Source organism: Nestor notabilis, unplaced genomic scaffold (assembly GCF_000696875.1).
Source record: "Nestor notabilis isolate BGI_N333 unplaced genomic scaffold, ASM69687v1 scaffold15038, whole genome shotgun sequence".
NCBI lineage: Eukaryota > Metazoa > Chordata > Aves > Psittaciformes > Psittacidae > Nestor > Nestor notabilis.
In genome coordinates this window covers 45,266-59,903 of record NW_009940327.1, presented here as the reverse complement: position 1 = coordinate 59,903, position 14,638 = coordinate 45,266, and positions in this window count along the sequence as shown.

Here is a 14,638-nt window from a genome sequence, read left to right as displayed (position 1 = left end):
CTGACAGCGGAGTTTCTTTTTTAAATGTCATGCATTCACTTTCATTACTTCCAAATAATTGCCCAAAAGATCAGCAGCCGGATGAGCGAGAGCGTTTCACACCACCATTAGTCAAGTCCATCATAGACAAAAAGCAGCTGCAGGGACCTGCTCTTGGGCATGGCCAGAAACCACTGTCTGTGCAGCTCCTAAACCCACCCGGAGGGAGCAGACCCACTGCCCTGCTCTTCTGTGGGTAGAGGAAGACCCTTGAAATCAGTGAGGTTGGGGCAGGGTTCTGTGCCCTACAGTGCCAGGCGGGCAGTGCTGTGCCCAAGAAAGTCATCTTCCTTCCTTTGAGGTCTGTTCAGTGCAATGAAACATCTTGCCATTGGGGGTGTTTGTATTGTTGAGGATTTCATCAAATCCCGGAATGGTTTGGGTTGAAGGGACCTTAAAGCTCATCCAGTTCCAGCCCCCTGCCACGGGCAGGGACACCTTCCACTAGAGCAGGTTGCTCCAAGCCCCTGTGTCCAACCTGGCCTTGAACACTGCCAGGGATGGGGCAGCCACAGCTTCTGTGGGCAGCCATCCTTCGTAGGCAGCAAGGGCCTGTGGCCTCAGCTTTGAAGATACACCAGTTGCTGTAGCACTGGGCAGGGCTGAAAAGTGGCTCCACCGTCAAGGGGGCATCACCTTGTGGCAGTCCCTTGTGCGGGTTCGCTTCAGAGCAGTTTTCCTCCTTCCTCTTCCTCCCTTCTCTGTGGGTCTTATAAGAACTGTCCAGAAACGTTGGCCTGTGGAGGCAGCCCCACACTTTTGCAGATCAGGTCCAAGACAAACTCCAGATCCTGACTGTGAAAGCTCTGTGGCCTGTAATGAAAGCCCTCAAGGAAAACTGTAAATATAGGAGCTATTGGCAAAATTCAGAGCTGGCCTTGGGCTGGAACTCCCTCTCCCATAGTGGGAGGTTTGATCCCAGGTATTGGCGCAGGCCTGTGCTTTGGTCTATCTTAAACAGCTGGAAAACAACATCTTTTTAATCTAGACATGGCTTTCATCCTCCTCTGGAAAAAGAAAAAGAAAGAGGGGGAGGAACAAAAGGCAAAAGCTGTAATAAAACCCCTGGATGATGAGAAGTAGGAAGGAGAAGTAGTAAGGAGCAAAAAACCGGTTCCACTGTTGATTATTCTTCAGCTTCTAGTCCAAGGCCTCACATCGTTTGAGGGCTCAGATCATTAGTAGGAAATGATGGGGTTTTATTGATAAAGAGTCTCTAATTGATGTTTTGGCCAGTGCCAGGGGCTGTGGGAGCAGTCCTGGGGTCTGAATACCTTCATCTCCTGCTGCACAGCATGGCCAAGGCAGGGCTCCCTCCAGGCAGCCAGCGGGTTCAGTTCTGATGTAGAAGGTCAGTTGTTTTTTATAAGAAAACAGATTTTTTTTTTGTCAGAAAACTGTATTTCTGCTAGAAAATAAGCTGGTTTGGAGGAAAACCCATGGATTTTAATTGGGAAAGCAAGATGTTTGAGTTTCACTACTCTGGGTTTCTAAAGGGAGAGGGAGGGAAAAGAATTCCCCTGGTTTTAAGTTGCTTCTCTAAAACTCCAGAAATGCCTATGGAGCATTTTCCAGATCATGAGACAACACTGGTTTCTCTCCTTGAGAAACCAGCCCCAGGTCAACCTGCTCCACCTTATACTTCATTTTGTGTGTTTAGTCATCCTGAACTCACACAAGGCTCTTGTCTTAAGGGAGGACCAAGACCATGGTGCTGAAGTTGGAGGCCATCAGAAGGCAGCCGGAGCTGGTGCCCTGGAGTGGGAATGAGCTCCTTGGACCATTAACCCTCTTCTGAGCCATGTGCTTCTTAGCTGGGGTTGACAGCAGGTCCATACTTGGGGCAGTGTCATCCCTGATGCCTCCTGCCTCCTCGTTCTGTGTTCCTTGTGTCCTGCTGCGCTTCCAGCAGGGTTAAATCTAAACCCATGGGAGGTGATGGGATAATCCATCGCTTCCTGTTGCTGCTCTGGGTCTGAAACTCGTCCGAGCCACCCTAATGGGGTGAGGAAGGCAGAAACAGACCCCAGGTACCTGGGACCCATCCAAAACCAGCCGGCTGTGTCCCAGTGAGGGTGTGAAGCAGATGGGGCCACAAGGGCTGCTCCTCACACCCTGGGAATCCAGGAAGCCCAAAGGAGTGGGGCAGGTGAGCCCCCAGGCAGAGCATCCCCAGCGAAGCACCGTGCTTCAGTGCCTCCTGTCCTCTGCATAAATGCAATTTCCCTGAATGTCAGAGGAAAGCATTACAGATAACACACTGTGTGTGTCTCTGACCCAGTAAGTGCTGAAATCACAGATCTCATTATTCTGACATGATAGAATTTTCTCCCCTCCCCGATGCAACCCTGCTGCTGTTGTTTTCCAGACTGCAGACATAATTGCCGAAGGTGCAAAGCCTCCGCAGACAAATACGTCTTTCCTACTTCCCTACATCTAGCAAAATGCCACTTCTGTGTGTGCATAAGAAAACACTTTTAGCTCAGGCTCGTAAGCAGCACGTACTCCCATGGGAGTGCTCACCTTTAGAGATGTGCGAGACGCCGGAGCGGGAGACGCGCTGAGCACCCAGACAGTTCCCAGGCTCCAGGTTTCGAGGTGCCACTTGCCAGCCAGTGTGTGCCATTGGGGGTGACACGGATGAGAGAGGAGCCCTTCATGTCCCTGGGTATTCACTGCCCGGGAGCAAAGGGGACCAACCTCATTTGGCTGGATTGGGCAGCAAAGGACCCTCTCCCTGGCTTGTTGCAGCAGTCTTTAGGTTTTTGGGCTTCTTAGAAGATAAGGGGCATGCAGGGGACAGGTTCACCGTGAGCAGCACCAGAGTAGCTGTATCTGTGCAGGGCTGCATCTCAGCTAATGAGCTCTCTTAACAGAGAGCACTTACTAGCTTGGACATCATCATGGAGCAAGTCTGCTTGCAGGGTCAGTGAGAGCATCTCTGCTCTGCAGCCAGGAGATGCAGCTCCCAACACTGCTTTCTGCTGCCACCCAGACCTTTCCTTTGCAGTGTTGAAGGCTGTTTTTTTATTATAATAAGTTTAGTAAGTTTAATTTTCATTCTAGATGGGACAGATTAAAAGATCTTGGGGAGATAAAGGGGCTCTTTTTGCAGCTCAGATCAAGGAGGAAGGAGCAGGCTCCTTTTCAGGGCCACTGCAGCCCCTCCACTGGACCATCTTGCCCAAGCAGGGGATGTATTCTCACTTTCATTTCCATCTTTCTGCCTGTGACCTCCATCATTAAGTTTTGTTCCTCAGCAAATGTTTTTTAATCAACTTTACACATCCACCTTCTTGGCAATAACCCTCAATGTTTTTAATTGCAGCATCATTAGTTCAGGATGCAGTAATGCAGCAGTTAAAGCATGGCCTTAACCGGAGGGGGTGGGGAGGAGGAGTTGCTGCTGAAGTTTGCTGTTGAGGAGCAGAAAGCAAGGACAAGGACCCCGAGGCCTTTGGGCTGCTCCAGGGCAGAAATGCCATTAAGAGGATCTGCCAGGTGTGAAGTCCCAGCTGAGCTGGTCTTGCAAATCCAAAGACTTTGGGCCTCTGAAAGCACCTGCATAGCACACAGAGCTCAGCAGATGGTGGGAAAGAGGAGAAAGGAGAATGTTAGCTTGAATTTTGAGTGGGTTTGTGGTGCTGCTGCATTCACACCCCTTTCCTGCTGCTTTTCTTCGGATACTTGTGAAGTGGCTTGTGTCAATCCTTGCACAAGTGCTGGTGAGTGGATGGTGTGCCTTGGAGCAAGGGTCGGGTATGGGAGAGGTGTGGGCTTGCACTGCCCAGCATGGAAATATCTTGTTTTGGAAGTTCTGCTTTAGGAGGGTGGATAAAATAACAGAGCTGAGAGGTGATCTGTGTTGTCCTTGTGCTGTCCCCTCTGCCCACGATTCCATCGTGTCTTCTCTGGTCATTAATCAGAGATCAAAAGTGATTCCATGTGGTTAAAATCACCGGTGACACACTTGAAATGTGAAGATGGAAGGACAGCAGTGAAGGCCTGTGGTCCTGGGGAACCCATGGGCTGAGAAACAGGATTGCATGAAGGGCTCTTTATCATAAACCAGTAAATCACTGAGATCAATGGATCTAACTCAGACATGGTTAGAAAGGAAAAAGCAGAGGGTTAAATTAATCATCACTGAAGGGTTTGGCCAGCTCTGGTCACAGTGCTAGGCTAAAGAAATGCCAATAGAACCTCCCACAGGTATGTACATCCACAGAGCCCCCAAAGTGCTTCACAAACTTCATAGGCAGATATTTTACTGACTTATCTTTGAAGTTCCATCTGCAACTTGGGCTGTTCAATTACTGCAAGGACACAGGGAGCTTGTGCCCAGGATTTTAACATGAGATCTGTAGTGTGAGGAGATTCCATGTCCCAACCTCAGCGGTGGCAGGGATGGGGGAAACCACCAGCACAATCTGCCATCATTAAAACTGCATGGGGCAAAAGGAAATCAGATTAACTCCTGTCATGTGAATCTCCCTGAGGTTTGATGGCCTTTGATAGCCTGACCCAACCCCAGACTGTGCTTTGCCTGCTAAACCCCACCAGCCCCTGCACAGTGGCGCTTCCCAGAAGGAATTTCTCTCCGGCTCCCCAGGAGGTTTTGGCATTCTCGTCTCTGTCCAAACAGTCATTATTAAAGCTGTGTTCAAACACTCTTGTGTTTGCAGAGTTGAGCAGTGGGGGGTCAGAGGCAGCAGGAGATGGGGTGGGATGTGCTCGAGAGGCTCTGAAATCAGGGGGTGCCTTCTCACCTGAGTGCTGGTGAGCAATGCGAGCTCGTGGGCACACTCAGTAACTCTTAAGTTACACCATGCCCTGATACTTCAATTCCAATTGGGAAAGTCAGTGCCTCCATCCAGCTGCCAGCCCAGATCGAGCGGGGTCTCATACACCCCAAGGCCTTGGCATTGCCTCTGCCTGTCCTCACTGTGATGTCGTGCTTTGATGCTAATGTTAGAGTGTGGAAACTGAGGTTTGGGAGTTCTAGGAGCCAGGTCTTTCGATATTCAGACACTCCACTCCTGCTCAGAGCTGATTTGGATGGCGAGGAGTGTCCAAGTCCTGGTCCATGTGGGTGCTGGTATGTTCAGGGATGCTCTCCTAGGCCTTCACAGCCCCAGGCTGCCCTAGCTACTGTTCCAGTGCTGTTGCTGTGGGAAGCCCAGTGTGGAAACTGGCGTGTGTCAGGGATCTGCAGACTTGCCTTTGTGTCCATAAGGGATTTCTGTCCTGGCCAGGCCCTGGCAGAGGTGTCTCCGAGGGCTGGAGCAGCTCTGCTCTGGAGCCAGGCTGAGAGACCTGGGCTGGATCAGCCTGGAGAAGAGAAGGCTCCTGAAGGGGACACCTTAGAGCAGCTCCAGTGCCTAAAGGGTCTCCAGGAAACCTGGAGAGGGGCTTTGGACAAAGGTCTGTAGGGACAGGAGAAGGGGAATGGCTTTAACCTGACAGAGGGGAGACTGAGATTTAGGCAGGGCTTGGAGCAACGTGGTCTAGTGGAAGGGGGGTGGGGCGGGGGGGGGGTTTAAGGACCTTCCAACCCAAACCAGTCTGGGATTCTATGAGTGAAATCCCCCTGGTTGGAAAACCACAGAGTGCAGATACTAACGTGTGTAACAGGGGTCCCTGCACCCAGCCTGGCTTCCCCAGCACCCTCCACGGGTGAGCTCTCCTGGAGAAATGCACTTTGCAGGCCGGGCTGTTCCCCTGCACAATGGAAATCTGGCGGCTGCATCCGCTGCTTAAGAGCCTTCCCCTTGTGCAATAACCTCTCATTATTTTTTAATGTTGCTGTAACTTTATGGCTTAATCAGTATTTGCAATTTGTTAGTAGTCCAGGCTGCAATAAAATTGTTTTCCAGGTACTGAAACATCCTATCAAGGTTTGTAAAGCAGTGGTTCTTAGTTTATCACACTCATAAAAAGCACTGGCAACTTGACAGATATAATAACTTTTTTTATCAAGTGTCTAATTTGAGAGGAAATTAAGCCATACATTACATGCTGATCCGAGCTGGAATTGGAAAAAGACCCAGCCACCCCTCTCCCCACCCCAGTGAGTTTCCTTTCTCATCCCAGCCTCTTCTGGATAAGAAAGCCTACTGGAGGCTGGCTGTGCTGCTGCATTCGCTCTGCAGTATCCCTGGATTGTGTGTGTATTTTTACAGGGCACTGCACACTTAATAAAAAATAATTTATGTGGCCTGCATTGATGTCACAGCAGTGAAACAATACCTTTCCTTTCCTGCAGCAGAGCTGGATTTATACGAGTGCCTGGAAAAGCTTCCTCGAAATGCAGTGCAGATGCTCCAGGCCACTCTAACAGCCACTATATCCAGTTTACTTACGGACCAAGGTTTTTAAATCAGGCAGGTGATTCTGGGTGCTTCTGTTCATGGCATCCATCTCAGGGTGCCCAGGGGGGCTGGGAAGAGAAGGACCTGGTCCTTTTCAGGCCTTGGAATAATTACAGTCTTATCCTCAGGATTTGGAGTGGTCTAAGGAATACCCACCCCCACCCCCCCAATCCCAATGTCTGCTCAGGAAAGCGTTAGTGAATTGAGTGGGGTCTGCTTTGTAACAGCCCCAAAAGACCCTTCCTTCATGTGGCCCATTGCATTCGCAGGCTCCCTCCTGGTCTGTGATTCCAAATGTCCCCCCAGTCTCCCCCATCCACAGCCCCAGCCCTTGTCCTGGTCCTCTCCCCTGTGCCTCTCTGCCTGCACCAGCAATAGAAGGAGAGAGCACAGGCTGTCCTCAGGCAGTCATTTTAAGGATCATTATTTTGGTGTTTAATTCCAGGACTGATTTTCCCCCATTCCCTTAAGTGGCACCAAAATGCCAATAAACAATTGAGCAACTAGCACAGATCACCCAGAGATAGGTTGCTAAAATAAGGCTTTGGAAGCAATGCCCGGGTCTCCCGTTGTCTCCTGCGGGCAGAGCACCTCATCCTTGAGCCCTGCAAAGTTTAAACGCTCACTGAGGCTGCAATGGGTTTGCTCTGGAAGCCTGGAGTAAAAGTCAGATGCTGCCTACAAGCCACACACTGTATTTGTTTAAATTTTCATGTGAGCGAATGTCTGTGACACAGGAGACAGGTTTATGGAGAGGGGGGGAAAAAATGTTGACAAATGGCCCAGTAATCAACTGGAACATGCAATAAATCATTGGAGTGCCAATAACACTTCCAGGAGGAGTTGCGAAAGGTCATTACGATGCCACCATGTATCATGCAGCGCCAAACAAAGCAAACAGAACATGTTGGGAATAGGATTATGGGAGAAGCATCTGTCAGTTCTAATTAAGAATTAACTGTGGATCCTATATAAAAAGATGTGTGGTTTATTCCTATCTCCCTCCTTTTCCCACTTAGCTCTCCATTTTTCCCTCTCCAAAATAAAACTCAATTACTTAAAAAGAAAAACCACCTCTGTCATTTAATCTATTCAACAGCAGCAAAAATAACCTGATGTGACAAAAGAGTGAAGGCTGGAGGGGAGGGACAGGGCTCTCCCTGGCTTCTGCAGCCTCCACAGCATGAAGGAGTGTGGCTCAGAGCCTGCCCAAATTGCCTGGAATCCCAGAAGTCCTTTGGCATCCCAGAACCAGGCATCTGTGATGGCTGCAGAAGGCAGAAAATGTACAAACCAAAACACTTCAAACCCCAACCTTGGTGTGGAAAAGGAGAGAGCTTGGAGGTTGAGATGCTGAAAAGATTTTGGCTACCAATGGGAGCTAAATAAGTGACAATGAAATAAAGCAGAGCAGTCAAAGAGAGAGAGAACCCAACAGAAGGAGGCACGGGGCAACCAAGGGATGTGCCCTTGGAGGGGATGGGGGTCCCTGACCCCCTTTCACACCACATCCTCCCCCCACAGCCAGTGTTGCTCAGAGGCACCCCCTGCCTCTGGCCCAAATCTCAGGGATTTCACCCCCTCGAGCTGTTCATCCCTGTTCCTGGCACTGGGTCTCACCCAAGACAACCCAGGGGTGGCTTTTGTGGTGTTCCCCTTGCCCAGCCACATGAGCCGCCCATCAGCACTGCTGCCAGTGGCCCTCCCTGCATCAGCATCTCATAAATCCCTCCGGCTCCTCCTTCCTTTCACCTTGCCTTCCCTCTCCTCCCCCAGGCTCCCCTTTCTCTCCCTCCACATTAATCTGAGTTGCACTTTATCATGTGGGCGCCCATCCCAGGGCTCCTGCTGAGAGGACTATGCAGGCACCATGCTTTTCTTTATTATTATTATTTTTCCCTTTCTTCTCCTCTATATTTCCAGGCCTCTTTTCTGCTTAAGTTGGCATTTCTTCTTTTTTCTTCCCCTTTTTTTCTCTCCCTTTCTGCTGACTGAGACAAGTCTGTGTCCTACTTCAACATCCCAGGATTTGTTACAACTTCAAGGTGCAGGTTTATGGCCACAGTTGTCCCGTTTATGGTACAGTTCTTCTTATGGGTTCTAATAAACTTTGTAGCTCCAGGGTGCTCTTAAATCCTGATATGAAGGATGGAGAAGAATCATTATTTAGTCCAACTAAATATAAGATGCTTCACCCTTGAAGGCTGAGGATAATGTTTCTTTCACAGGTGTGGAAGGACCCATAATTCCTGTGTACAGCAAGTGCAGCTGCAGGAGAAAATAAGCAATTCTCCCCATGGAAATAAGGGTCCTCCCTCATGTGGGATGGGTGCAGCTTAGGAGGGATCCTCTAGCACAGGGAAGTAGCATTAAAGCTCAATAGGAGTTGCAGTTGGCTGGATTTAAAGATGTAGCCTTGTAACCACTGAAGGTTCATTAGAATTAAATGCTTAGTAAAATCACAGCGTCCCAGACTGGTTTGGGTTGGAAGGGAGTTTAATTCAGTTCCAACCCCCTGCCACGGGCAGGGACACCTTCCACTAGAGCAGGTTGTTCCAAGCCCCTGTGTCCAACCTGGCCTTGAACACTGCCAGGGATCCTTGGATCAAAGGATCCAGGAATTCAAGGATCCAAATCCTTGGGTCAGAGCTGAAAAGAAAACAATCCAACCTGCTCTGCTCATTTATGTGTCTCTCCCTGCAAAGCTTTACACGGGACCTCAGTATTGCTTTTCCTTCATGTTCAGAGCAGAGATGTATGTTCATATATGTATGCTTGTATGTGTACATGTGTGCAGGATCACATTAGCTGAAGGGAGGAGCTTTCTGGGAGGTTTTGGGACCATTGCTGAGGAATACCGTGGGCTTTTGAGGGAGGAATGGGCAGAGGGAGAATCACAGCAATCCTAAATCATGTTTTGGGTCTCAGGGTTTTGCAGTAGGGCACAGCTCAGCACTGAGGCTCATACAGGGACACAGGAGGGGAACGTCAACTCAGGAGCTGCTGGTAACTCACCCAGCTCTAACCCAGGAGCCGGGCACTGCTCAGAGCATCACTCAGGCTTCACCAGCCCTTTGTTAATGTATCATCTGCTGTCGCAATTACTCTTCCTTGTGAATGACTGATTCGGTGTCACTTTTGGCTTGCATCTGCCTGGCCGCTTTGGTCCCTCCCCAGCAAACCCAGCAGCACTTCCACAAATACAGAGACTCTCCATGAGGTCGTGGCAACGACGAGTCACCCCCGAACGGACAGACTGAAATAGCAACCTGCCAGGAAAGTTTCCTTTCCTGTCACTGATCCCTTCAACTGGTTACTCAGAGTTTCTGTGGTTCCTGCAGCATCCAGCAAGGGCAGCTCCAACCATCCCGGCCTTTAACAGGCCACTGTCAGCAGCAAGAAGGCAGCGTTGTCGCTTCAATACCTATTTGATCGTGGTCGCCAGTATAAATCATTGTGTTTAAAGCCGTTGAAAAGGCCACAGGACCAGACACCAGCTTGTTTGCTTATTCAGATCACAGAATCACAGACTGCTTTGGGTTGGAAGGGACCTTAAAGCTCATCCAGTTCCTACTCCCTGCCAGAGGCAGGGACACCTTCCACTAGGACAGGTTCCTCCGAGCCCCTGTGTCCAACCTGGCCTTGAACACTGCCAGGAATGGGGCAGCCACAGCTTCTCTGGCAATACCTTTAGGCACTGGGACCTGCTCTAAGGTCTCCCCAGAGCCTTGTCTTCTCCAGGCTGAACAAGCTCAGCTCTCTCAGCTTATCTCCAGAGCAGATGCCCTCCTCGGAGCATCAGATGTATGTAAATTCTTTTAAAGGCTGTATTTCCTTAAGCTCTAGGTGTCCTTGACACCCACTAAAACACATCACAAATCATACTCGACGTGCAGCTGTGGAGTTTAACAGTGTGGAGGGTGCAAGCCAGGGCATGGGGAGCTTGTGTGCCCTCCTGCGACCTCGGGATGCAGAGACAACCATTGCCACCAGGACCCTCCCCAAACGTGCCCTTCCAGCAGCCTCTTCACATTTACACGGAGCGCGCTCCTCCTCAGCAGATGTTCAAGACTCAGCACTCAGGCTTCCACGGAGGAACTTCCAACACAAACCATCTGGAAAAGAAAACACCAAACTATTTGGAAGCTATTTCCCTCCTCCGCCGCCTCCCCCCCCTCACCTCAGCCGACGATCTCAAAGTCACAGGGAAGGGTTGGAGAAGACAGAGCACCAGAGCCGGGAATGGACAGAGCGCATCAGGGCAGAAGTGTTCCCAGGAAGGCTGCAGCTGTTCCTGTGCACTGTGGCAAAGCACCCGGCTCGCTCAGCACGGCTCCGGCACCCCCAGGGCTGAGCGGCTCCAGAGGAGCTGTTCTGATGCTCAACAGTGAGTGCTGGGGACACGAAGGGGCTGGAACGTCTCTCTTTACTTTTTATCCTCACACCATAAGGAGGAGGCGGTAGCTTTAGGGAAAGGCATCTGTTGTTCCTAACGTCAGGAATGTTGTAGCTGGTTGCCCTCTGGCAGGTCCTGCGGTGCTGCAGTCTCTGGTTTCCCACTCATTTGCAGCCCTTCACGCTGCTGTGCCGGGGAGCCAAAATGCAGTCGCATGTTTTTCTTCCTTCAGTATCCAGAAACATGAAAGAAAGTGGATTGGGGGGGACCTGAGGACAGTTAATCCAAGAGGGGTCTGGGCTTCAGCTCCTGCAGCCAGTTCCAGCCTCCAGCAATAGGCAGGAGCCCCTTTCCAAAGGGCTGATGACTTGTGAGAGGGGCCTGTCCCCTCTCATGTCCCTTCAGAGACCTGGCCAAGCCCTGTGCAATGGCCAGTGTGCGCCTTGGTGTCCCCACTGTCAAAGGGACAAACCAGCCTGGCCTTGCCTGCTGCTCTCACCCAAAGGCAGAGCTGTAAATGGCTGTAGGACCAAGATGGAACCTGCTTCTTGCACCTCTTACAGCATCCACAAGATCAGCAGCATTTATTCTGCCCCTTGGCAAGTTTTAAATTCATGGCGCTTTACACTAAATCTCACCAGTACCCATAATACTGGGGCTGAGCTGAGCGAGTGCATATGTCCCCTTTAGCATTTCAGACAGGATGGTCCATCTATCCCTCCTCTAAGTGCTCCTTTTCCCAGTTTCTTATACCCATGTTGTTAGTTAAGAGCAGCTTGCACCAGGTATATGGTGACCACCTTTCCTGCACTATCAAGTAGCCCTGGTCCTCACTGGGTAAGGTGCAGCAGGAGCCCGGTGCTTAGATCATGCTGGAGGTGCTGGCTCTTCCTCTGCCTTTCTAATCACTTCTCACTGTAGCTTCTTAACACCCTCTTCTAGCTTTGGGAAAAGCTGGATTTGAGCAGAGAGCTTTGGGCACTTTGCACATACAGGGTTATTACAATCACTGTTAATAGGGATAGAAGCGCATTAGGTTTTGTAAGACTTCCTGTTGCCTCTGGTGGGCACGTGCAAGCCCGTGACCGGGTGTGCTGTGATCCCAGTGTGTTCCATGAGGTTTTCTGCTTGGTTCTACGATTCTGTGTGATTCTGAGTCGGAACCATGCATTGCTCCAGGAGCACACTGGCGCTCGAACTGTGAAGGGCACATTTGTGTGTCAAAACTGCAGTGGGAGCCCCATGTGTGAATCACGATGCAGCGTGTGTGGGTGAGCACGCGTGGTCACGACCGGCGCTGGCACATGTGTGCTGTGGAGGAGCATCGCTTCCCTCCATCTTTTTTGGGATTCCTCTGGGCTGTCGCCTTCCCCGTGTTCCTGGAGCGCTTTCGGCACAGCCTAGGAAATGGGGTAATGAAAGCCAAGTCATACATCCCTGCTTTATGTTTCCAACGAGGCAAGTGTGACTGTCAGGTTTACAAAAGATTGTTTATGTTCAGTGGCGTGAAATGGGGAGCGAGTGCGCGGAGCCGAGCGCGAGGGAGCCTGCCCTGCCCGGGCTGACAGCCCCGCATTCATCCTCCACGCTACAGCAGACAAAGCTCTGGTGCTGCCTGACAGCGGCCATAAATCACCGCTGGGAGATGCTGTACCTACAGCTTACACCATTCCAGATGACAAACACACAATAATCCACACAGCGCAGCACTTTTTCTCCCTTCTCTCTCTCTCTCTCCCCTTCGGACTCGCTGGTGCTCAAGTGATGACAAGAGGCAGCAAGGAAACCTGCAAAGCCTGGAAGTCTCCTGTGGGAAGTGTGGGATGGAGCAGCGGCAGTCGCCAAAGGAAATAGCATAAAGCTGTGTCCCACCAGAGCCAAGGGTGTTGAGGGCACAAGAGCAACAGGGGCACCAGTCTGCAAAGGGCAAAGGGAGGGGATGTCAAGCAGGGAAGAATCTTCCCTTGCTAGGAGGGGTCCAGTTAGAAGAGCAATGATTTTCACTTGCTGCTGCCCAGCAGCATGGAGCTGGAGCAGTTGCAAGGTGGGATGGGGCTGGGAAACCACCACCAGCACGCAGGGCTCTGCAGCAGCCCATGGGACAAGGTATGCAGGGCCAGGCTGTCATGCAGCCTGGAGAAACCTTGCCTAGTCCCTGTGCTGCTTTAGACAGCACTGCCCAGGTTCTTTTTTGATGTGGAAGTGGAGCATGGTCTGCGAAGAAGGAGGCAATGAAGGACAGGGAGACAGATGTGCTGCCACCACCCTGGGCTGTATTTTGCCAGGGAAGGGGAAGGAAAGAGGTCTATGTGGTTGGACAACCCTTAAATCAATGTATCTTCATTAACAAAAGATCTAATTCATCGAAGTGACAGCGTCTCTGTTTATATCACCTCTTTCCATGGGGGTTGCTGGGGGTTGAGGGTTGGGGTTTTTTCTCCCTTTCTTATTCTGACAGCTTTATCTTTCCCACACATGTTTTTATTTTCCCTTTCTGGGGGAGAAGGGATGATAATGAAGCTTTCCTTGGGAATACAGTCATTTAATGGACATTTTCTGCCTTACTCCCAAAATAAAGGGACATGTGGGGGGAGCTGGGAAGGAGGGGTTATCTTAGTGAGGTGTGGGTCTGATTCACTGAGAGGTGAGCAGAGGGGTATGCAGCTATGCATGCAGAATTAGGGTTATGCTCTGAAAATACCCCCAGCAGGAGCCATGGTCATACGGATATCTTGGCTTTCCTTTGGATAAGCAAACCCTGAGAGCTTCATGAGATGGCTGGATGACACCTTAAATCTTGAAGTGCATAAAAAGAAACCCAACTGTTTGTTTTGGTTTAATATCTGAAAACGTGTGGTTCAGGGGCTGGGAGAGCAGGATGCTGAATTGCCCTATAAATACAAGGCCTGTGTCATTCCAGAATTGCTCCGCTGTTCTCAGTGGGCTCGCTCTCAGGAAGAGTGAGGTTTGGACGTGATATAGTAACACAAAAATAGCAATAATAGGAATGAAGCCCCATTCAGCCACTCCTCCCTGCTGCAGGCGCAGGAGTGTAATATCCAAGATGCAAAACACAAGCTCTGTCTTGTGGGAAGAGGGAAGCTCAGGAGTCTGCTGGGGTAGAAATCATCAAACCCAACCCAACCAACTGACCAAATCCAACCAAACCAAACTCAACCAAACCAAATCCAACCAAACCAAACTCAACCAAACCAAATCCAACCCCACCAAACCCAACCAAACCAAACTCAACCAAACCAAATCCAACCCCACCAAACCCAACCAAACCAAATCCAACCAAATCAAACCCAACCAAACTAAACCAAACCAGACCAAACCAAGGCAGCTTTTCATCCAGAGTACAGCCGTCCTCACAGCACACCAGCAAACAGGAGATGAAAGGGTCATAAAATGAAGCTGTCGTCTGAAGGCGGCACCAGCACATATATCCTGATGTGCTGACAGTACCTGCTTCTCCCATAGCCTAAACTTCTGATGAACCAACGTGCTTCAGAGCGCATTTATACGCAAAGGCGTATAATATGTCCCCTGTATCTAATTATCTGTCAACCTGAGGCAGTTTGTTTTCCAAATCGGCCTCTCGGCTGTGACTTTATGAGGTCGTAAAGAAAACGGTGCCACTCTCGCACGGGAGCGCCGGGAGAGCCTTGGATCAACAAATTACCATCTTTAATGGTGTCTCCTCATGCAAGCTCCAGCCGGGGACCCTGGCACCCCCCGGATGGGGCAGTGCAGGCAGGGCACGGCTGACCCTGTGCTGCCTGCTCTGACCCCAGTGCGAGGGTTGGCAGGAGCTGGTGGTGAGCTCCAG